Source organism: Octopus bimaculoides, chromosome 25 (assembly GCF_046866305.1).
Source record: "Octopus bimaculoides isolate indiv1 chromosome 25, ASM4686630v1, whole genome shotgun sequence".
Classification (NCBI taxonomy): Eukaryota; Metazoa; Mollusca; class Cephalopoda; order Octopoda; family Octopodidae; genus Octopus; species Octopus bimaculoides.
The window spans coordinates 13,302,106-13,312,105 of record NC_142952.1 but is presented as its reverse complement, the minus strand read 5'-3'; the positions used below and the strand labels follow the sequence as shown (position 1 = coordinate 13,312,105).

Here is a 10,000-nt window from a genome sequence, read left to right as displayed (position 1 = left end):
GAAGTGCATCCAGCTGTAGAAACTCTGCCAAATTTAGATTGGAGCCTGGTGTTGCCATCCGGTTTCACCAGTCCTCAGTCAAGTCGTCCAACCCATGCTAGCATGGAAAGCGGACGTTAAACGATGATGATGATGATGATGATGATGATGATAGTACAGGCTTCTTTCAGTTTCTGTCTTTAGTCAGCCCAAGGCTATAGAATTATTTGATTCTCTGTCTGAAGAATTTTTAAAAAGAAATTTCTTACATGCTTATTTATCCAACATATCCAATTCTGCAATTCCTATTAGCAAATGAAACGTGTCTAATGACAAATAAATAACACCATAAACATTTTCCAGATTCCTCTTTTGTTATATAATAACCCTGCAAACAATATCTCCAATAACTCCAATATCTCTGCTAAACCTAACCCTAACCCTAACCCTAACCTAACCCTAATCCTAAATCTGACCCTAACCCTAGCCCTAACACTCATCCTAAACTTAACCCTAAGCTTAATCCTTAAACTAAACCTAACCCTCACTCTAACCCTAACCATAAACTTATTGCTAATGCTAACGCTATCCCTAAACCAAACCCTAACACTAACTCTAATCCAAACCCTAAACTTATACCTAAAGCTGCCTTTAACCCTCACCCTACCTCTAATATAACCCTAACCCTAACTCTATCAATGCCTAAACCTAACCCTAACCATAATCATAACCCTAAGCCTAGCTCTAACCCTAACCCTAATCATTATCCAAACCACAACACTATTCCTTAATCTCAACCTAACCTAACACTAACACTAATCCTAATCTTGACCCTAAACCCAACCCTATCCTTAACACTAACCCTAACACTAACACTGAACCTAACCCTATCCCTAAGTCTAAGCCTAAGCCTACACCTAACCCTAACCTTAGCCCTAAACCTAATCCCCACCCTAAACCTAACCCACACTCTAACCATAACACTAACTCAAACCCTAACCCAATCCCTAACCCTAACATTAACACTAACCCTAACTTTATCCCTAACACTATACCCAAAACAAACCCTAAACCTAACCCTTACCCTATATTTTACCCTCACCTTAACCCTAACACTAACACTTTCACTCTAACCCTAAATCTAAGAGTAACCATAATGCTAACCCTAAACCTAACCCTAATCGTAACATGAACCCTAACCCTAGCAATAACCCTAACACTAACCCTGACCCTTACCCTAACCCTAAACATAAAAGTAATCTTATCCCTAAACCATTTCCTAACCCTAACCCTTTCCCTAACTCTCTCAACCTAATAGTAACCATATCCTTAACCTTATCCCTAACCCTAACTCTAATCCTATCTCTATTGCTCATGCTGATACTAACCCTAACCCTTACTCTAAATCTAACCCTAACCTTAACACTTACTCTAACCCTAACTCTATTGCTAATGCTGATGCAAACCCTAACCCTACCCCTATTCCTAATTCTAACCCTCAACCTAACTCTAACTCTAACCTTAATCCTAACCCTAATCATAACCCCAACCAGAGATGCACATATCGTCAGCTACCAAGGGACATGCTCAACTGGTTAAGGTCAAACAACTGACAAGCAAATCTGTGGTACTGATTCAGAATATTTACTGTAGCCCATCTTTTTATACCAAGACAAAACAATGTACATGATAACACTTCCAATCAGTTAAGATCAGAAGCCATGAGAGCCACTGCTTGGTATTACATCAGGGCATATTATTATTATTATATGTTTGACTTTTGCTTTGCATTTGTACAAGTTGGATCCAAGTCTCACCCAGAGACCTCAAAAGACAAGTTAGAAGTTCATGTAGGTGTTATGCCTAGGGTACCATATATTTGGATTTGTATTTTATTATTATTATTTGTCTTATATGGATATCAGTGAACAACTGCATCACTGGTTTACTTTTTTTCAGTGGCCCAATTACAAGTGGACTACATTTTTTTTTAATCTTCATCATTGTATGTGTATCATATTTTAAATTCATTATCTGAGAAGGTAAGAATTTGGGAACTCATAAGCTTTGTAGGTTCTTCTCTATCAGATTAAGATTGTAGGTATGTATGAATATGGATTAGTGGGCCTATGAATATGTATGTATGTATGTATGTATGAATGTATGCATGAATGTATGTAGGTATGTATGTATGTATGCATGTAGGTTTGTATTCATGTATGTGTGTGTGTTGGCACTCCGTCGCTTACGACGTCGAGGGTTCCAGTTGATCCGATCAATGGAACAGCCTGCTCGTGAAATTAACGTGCAAGTGGCTGAGCACTCCACAGACACGTGTACCCTTATCGTAGTTCTCAGGGATATTCAGCGTGACAAGGCTGACCCTTTGAATTACAGGCACAACAGAAACAGGAAGAAAGAGTGAGAGAAAGTTGTGGTGAAAGAGTACAGCAGGGTTCGCCACCATCCCCTGCCGGAGCCTTGTGGAGCTTTAGGTGTTTTTGCTCAATAAACACTCACAACGCCCGGTCTGGGGTTCGAAATCGCGATCCCCATTTTCCCCATTTTCTGTCTAAGCCCAAAGAGTACATATAACCCAAAAGCAGCCCAAGGGATAAAAATTCCTTGTTCCCCCCTCTCTCAGCCCACAAATAACTGGTCTAAGGGCGATAACCTGTCCTCACTGACACTGCACTATTTATTCTTTGATGACCAGTTGACCAAATTAACCAGTGGTAACTCTTTGACCAGACATTAACTTTATTACTTTAATACATTACTGCTCTATGCTTTAAAGTGTGCTTCTTTTTCAGATATATGATACATTGATGATATTTATACATACATACAAACATATATATATATATATATATATATATATATATATATATATATATATATATATATATATATATATATATATATATATATATATATTTATATATACAAAAATAAGCATATAGGAGTCCACTTTTGCTGGTCATTCCTCTTATTTTTGTATGTAATATAATTTTAATCTTCGGATTTTTTTAATATACTAGACCACTGGTTTTAATTGATTAATATCAATTTCTACCCTTATTAATAAATTTTAAATAATGATGTTCTCAAACAGGTAAATTAGCTGCAAAAATCTATTAACTGCAGTGTTATTTCCGGACTTAGTGCACCAGATTGAAGACATTTGAAAGGATACACTGAATGTAATTTGTAGAACTCTACACGTGCTCCCTTTTCGGGTGGACATCTTGTGTCTAGTTCTGGAAATTATATTTTATAAATCGACAGACTACGCTGATGATCCTGCAGATATTTACTTATATAAATTTTAACAGGTGAAACCATGGTACATAGGTTAATCGTTTTTTTTTATTTAGTATTTTTTCATTTGTCTTGCCCTTTTACAGTCTATTGTGTCGCTATATTTTTGCTGAGAATATATTTTCGTGGTTAGATGATTCAGCATCTATTTCTAGCATATAGGAGTCCACTTTTGCTGGTCATTCCTCTTATTTTTGTATGTAATATAATTTTAATCTTTGGATTTTTTTAATATGCTAGACCACTGGTTTTAATTGATTAATATCAATTTCTACCCTTATTAATAAATATATTTATATATATATATATATATATATATATATACTATTTTATTATGCCGGCTACAGCCTAATGATACTAACTTGCAACAACAGTTTTATGGCAGTGTACTGAGCTGTGCTGATATGATGTAGGATAAATTTAATAATAATAATAATAATAATAATAATAATAATAATAATAACAATAATAATAATTCCTACCATAGGCACCTTAGGTATAATAAAATAATATTCAGACAAATACATAACAAAAACACCAGGACTTACAAATATATATAACATACAGAAAATTGCACTACTGGGCACTGCACACATCCTACGCAAAACACTTTCAATACAGTAACCATAAGAGCATCACAGCAAACCACAGCACATACCCAAGGCGCACAGAGCTGTGCTCGGTAGTGAAGTGAAAGCACGTTAAAAAAATAAAACTACTAAATAATAATAATAATAACAACAACAACAATAATGATGATAATAATAACAACAACAATAATAATAATGATAATAATAATGATAATGATAATAAATGCCCTGATCCAGTACCAGACAGTGGTTCTCATGGCTTCTTATCTTAACTGATTGGAGGTGCTATCATGTATATTGTTTTGTCTTGGTATAAAAGATGGGCTACACCAAATATTCTGCTCAATACCACAGATTTGCTTGTCAGTTGCTTGATCTTAACCAGTTGAGCATGTCCCTTAGTGGCTGACGATATGTGCATCTCTGATCACGAGCAGGAGTAGTGGGGGAGCATCATAGTCATGTGTTGAGAGAAATTCTTTGGGATTTGGATAATTCACCTTTGGAAACATGGGTGTTTCATTCGACATCCTCAAACAACTTTTATTCAAGGACCTTTTGAGTGGGATGGGCTACTCGACCTGAAGAAAATTCTAACTGGGCCCCACCTGCAAGGTCATGCGCTGTTTATCTGATATGAGACCACTATGTTGTGCACATATGGTTGTGATGCATGTGCCTGGTGTAGCCTTATCAGACGGGTAGTCATGATGGGTATACTGGGCTTTGTATATTTTGCCCTTGTCACACTCTCTGTCATGTTGAATCTCCCCGAGAACTATGTTAAGGGTACATGTGTCTGTGGAATGCTCAGCCACTTGCACAAAGAAAAATATGGAGACTGGTACATCTTCAAATATTTCTTCCAATTCAATATTTAGTTATACAGTATAATTAGTTAGTTAAAATGACCAACACATGTTTCTGTTGCACAGAGTATGTGCAGCTGCTTATGCAACCCACAATATTCAGCATTTCTGTAATTTTGGCTGCAGTCTCTGACCTGATCTTTCTCCATATTGCTATTTGCCCTAGTCCAAAGTTGACCTTTGAGAGGTACACTCTTCCCCAATAGTGCATCATGATTATCACTAGCCCCTTCCAGTCTTCCTCCACTCAAATCAGTGCAGGCCAATTGACTGACACCTCCCTACTATCTGATGTTTCCTCTCCAGCTCTCAATGTGAAGAAAGTGGGCAGGAAGGATGAGGGACCAGAAGTAAGGGGAAGTGATGTCACTTTAGGAAACAGCAGGTTCAAAAACAGCCTCTTCTTCATGAGTGCGTTGTGAGCGAGGGACATGAGTTTGAGAACGATCATAGAGTGGTAGTTGGGGTACATGTGGATACTACTGTTAAGCTTAGCTGGTTCCAGTGACCTGGTGCTTGAAGGGACCATTGCCATTTGCGTCTTGAGGAAAGAGCAACCTTTATTTGAGCCTTACACTACACTAGCTGTCAATACGTTCCACAACAGGGATCATGTCCACCTCATCACTGCAAGCAGTGGAAGAACTGTGATACTGATGAGTGTTACATCAGTTTGTAAAAGCAAATTTTAAATTCTCATTTGGATGTGTAGTGTTGCATCATGCTACCACACTGCACCGCGTAATGCAACACAATACCACCACTAACCAGCAGCGGGATGGAGTGGAGGGTTCTGAGCTAGAAACTTTACCCAAATCTCCCTGAAATCATACTCTATCACAAAAAGTAGTAGTAGTAGTAGTGGTGGTGGTGATGGTGGTGGTGGTAGTAGTAGTAGTAGTAGTAGTAACATGGTAGAAGTGGTGGTGGTGGTGGTGTTGAGTGGAGCTTATCTGTAATCTCAAACTATGAAAGTTCAAGTAGAGATTATTATGATTATATTGCAATCAAACAAAACATTAGGGATGGTTGTTGTTGTTTTTCAGGAGCTTCAAGGTGACACATAGACAGAACATTATTAAGGTGAAAATGTAAGGGGTGACACACCAGGGAAACATAGAACATATACATAGTGTTTAGTAAATACCAAACATTGATAATCTTTTTATTAATTTTGACCCAAGGCCAGCAATTTTTGAAGAGGAAGGAAGCTGATTACATCAACTCTAGTGCTCAACAGGTGCTTATTGTATAAACTCCTAAACTAGGGGTTCTCAACCATTTTTTTTATCTATGGACCCCTTTGATTATTATTTTATTCTGATGGATCCTCGTAGCCATTCAATTTTTAAAAACTAGTTTTATAGAAACTTCTTTGAAAATTCTTATTTAGTTTTTTACACATTAACTTGTGTAGGTTGAATTGTGTAAAATGTTAGAGAAAGAAACCTAGCTGCGTCTTGCAATACATACCAATACATACATCTGAAGCAAAATTTTTTCAGGGAATCTTAAAATTCTATTATGGGTCTTCAATTTAATATTTTGTTATGCGGACCCCTAAAAATTTTATATGGACTCTGAGGGGCTATATCGACCGTGGTTGAGAACAACTGCCTTAAATGATGAAACTTCAGCAGCATTTGAACCCAGAATGTAAAGAGTTGGAAGAAATGCCATTAAGCACTTTGGTGTGCTAACAATTCTGCCACCTCACTGCAGTAAGGATTGACTATTATTATGTAATTGTTCTGTGTAAGGTAGTGATCTGACAGAACCGTTTGCACACCAAGCAAAATGCTTAGCAACATTTCATTCTGTGTTCAAATTCCGCTGAGGTCAACTTTGCCTTTCATCCTTTCAGGGTCAATAAAATAAGGTCAAGCAGAGTACTGAGGTCAATGTAATTGACTTACCCACTCACCTGATATTGCTGGCCTTGTGCCAAAATTTGAAACCGATATTTAAGAACTGGTAGTAAACAAAGGCAGTGAGCTGGCAGGATCGTTAGCACACCGGGCGAAATGCTTAGCAGTATTTCGTCTGTCTTTACATTCTGAGTTCAAATTCCACCGAGGTCGACTTTGCCTTTCATCTTTTCAGGGTCAATAAATTAAGTACCAGTGAAACACTGGGAGTCAATCTAATCGACTGGCCCCCTCCCCCAAAATTTCTGGCCTTGTGCCTAGAGTAGAAAAGAATTGTGAGCACGCTGGGCAAAATGCTTACTGGCCTTTTGTCTGTCCTTATGTTCTGAGTTCAAATTCTGTTGAAGCTGACTTTGCCTTTCATCCTTTCGGGTCGATAAAATAAGTATCAGCTGAGTACTGGGGTCAATGTAATCAACTCTCCCCCACCCAATTGATATTACTGGCCTTTAGCCAAATTCTGAAACCAATACTTAAGAACTGGTAGCAAGAAATAGAAGTGAGCTGGCAGAATCATTAGCATGCCAGGCAAAATGCTTAGCAGCATTTCATTCATCTTTACATTCTGAGTACCAGCTGCGTACTGGGGTCAATGTAATTGACTTACCACCTCCCCTGGTATTGCTGGCCTCGTGCCAAAATTTGAAACCAATTCTGTAGTTGTTCAGTCATCATTGTTTTAATATGCAATATTTTGAGTTTTAATGGGTTGGACCAAATTCATTCAGGCAGGTTTTCTATGACCACATGCTCTTTCTGCCACCGACCCTCACTTTGTTTCCAAGGAAGCTAATATTTCTCCTTGTCCTTTGAACAGCACAATGGCTGGATATGTTTTCATGAGAGATTGTAAGCAAATGGCACCCGTTTTACAATAGGAAGTTTGTTTACAATTAGCATCCAATGCCAAGACAAAGACACACATACACACACACACACACACACAAACATACACAATGGGCTTCTTTCAGTTTCCAACTCCCAAATCTTTTCACAGGGGCTTTGACTTGTCTGACGCTGCAACAAAAGACACTCGACAAAGTTATGGTTGGGACACAAACTTCTTAACCACACAGCCATACATGTGCTTATTACTCATTGATGACCCAGTATTGATGTTGGGTGGGGGAGCATCCAGCTGCAGAACCCATGCCAAAGCAAATAGTAGAACCTGGCACCACCATTTGGTTTGTCTATTCCTGTTGAACCTTCCAACCCATGCCAACATAGAAAAAGTGACATTAAATTATGATGATTATATGTGTGTTAGTGTGTGTGTGTGTGCATGTGTGTATGTATGTGTGTGTGTGTGTATATATAGGTGCAGATGTGACTATATATATATGTGTGTATGTGTGTGTGTGTTATAAATATATATATATATATATATAAATTTGCACGTTTAAAGCTATTATAACTGCGTTTCACCCATGCCACTACTGGTGATATCATCAAATTTAGAATTTATCCACAGATGATATGAACAGTAGTGACATCTAACTTCAAATCTGTGTTTGAATGTTTCATTTATATATATATATATATATATATATATATATATATATATATATATATATATATATATATATATATATATATACATATATATATACATATATATATATATATATATATATACACACACACACACACACACACACACATATATATATATATATATACACACACGTTGGGCTTCTTTTAATTTCCATTTACCAAATTATTCACCCATAAGCCTTTGGTCAACCCAGGCCAAGGTTATAGCAGAAGACACTCACTTGTCAAAGGTGCTACCCAGTGACACTGAACCTGGAACCATGTGGTCGGGAAGCAAACTTCTTACCACACAGCCACATCAACAACCCAAAATTCATATACAGACATGTAGAACCATTCAATGACCACCCAATAACAATAACTAAAACTAGCTTACTGATCAGAGAAAGTGTCACATGTTCAACACAACCTTTGAACCACTTACATTTCTTGTCAACAAAACTGATATGAAAATTTGGGTGAAGTGAATGGGTTATGGTGAGGAGGTTAGTGAACTTACACGAAACTGATGAACTATATTTAAGTACAAGGGTCGAGTCAGTGTGTTTGTGAGTGTTAGTGTATTCTTGAGGCGAGAGAGAGATAAAGAAAAGAACCATGTAATCACGTTTCATGGCGTATATACAAGTAGGTAGGGGTGCTGAAAAGTTCCTGGCTTTAAGGGTATCGTGAAAGGCCTGGCTGGAGGCTCAACCTTCCGAGTTCTTGTACTGGGCTGAGAAAAACTGAAGGACTGCTGCAATAAGTGAAGAGGTCAGGATCCTTGTCACAACCTCTGTCACCTTTATCCTGGTACAGATTCCACTGACCCGAGTGGAAGAGCTCTGACCTTTTGCTATGAACTGCTGTGAATCTGAGAGTGGAATATGTTGAATAAAATCCTAATTAACTGAACCTCCTGTATTTTCTGTTACCCAAAACCAGAAACTTTTCAGCACCCCCTCATATTCAAATCTCTCTGAGTAAGTTTGTATCTTTAACTCTTTATGTATGCAGGCATAAGTATTTGTGCACTTAAATATGAGAATGTAAGTACATGTTATACATAGAGATTTTGAAGAACAAGTAGAACAAGTTCAAACAATGCCAGTCATGTCCAGTCAAATGATTGATCTTGACATATTCAAACTCTTTGCAATGGTTTCTAAAGTCAAGGCATTGTACAAGGTGCATTCCAGAAGATTTGAGACTTTTTTGAGAGAGACATCTATCTATTAATTCAAATTAAATTCAAAGAAGTACAAAGCCCTTATCTACTTCATAGCAAGATCTTCTGACTTCAATGCACTTGCTGTAGCACTTCAGCCACTTTGTGAAGGACATCATGGAAGTGCTGCTCCAAAGTGAAGAGGTCAGGATCCTTGTCACAACCTCTGTCATTTTTTCAATGTCTTCAAAATGATTGCCTCTGGGGGGTCTCCTTCAGCTTGGGGAGTAACCACAAGTTACAGGGAGCAAGGTCTGGCCTGTAGGGTGGGTGAGAGACAGTATTGATGTCTGTCTCTGTCAAGTAGTTGGCACCAGGATGGAATTGTGGACTGGTGCTTTATCCTGGTACAGATTCTACTGACCCGAGTAGAAGAGCTCTGGCCTTTTGCTATGAACTCTTTTCCTGAACATCCTCCAAACTTCTTCAAAGTATTTTTGCTGACTGTCTTACCTGAGGGAACCCAGTAGATGTGTATGATGCTCTTGCAGTTGAAAAAGGGGATCATAATGAGCTTTACAATGGACTTGCTTTGCCTGGTTTTCTTGG

At 37.9% G+C, this 10,000-nt stretch overlaps 1 protein-coding gene across 4 annotated transcripts in view; it reads left to right on the top strand.

Moving 5' to 3' along the window:
- LOC106882743 (ciliary microtubule-associated protein 2) overlaps positions 1–10,000 on the top strand; it is a 76,662-nt gene that overhangs the window by 18,198 nt on the left and 48,464 nt on the right. The window lies entirely within an intron of this gene.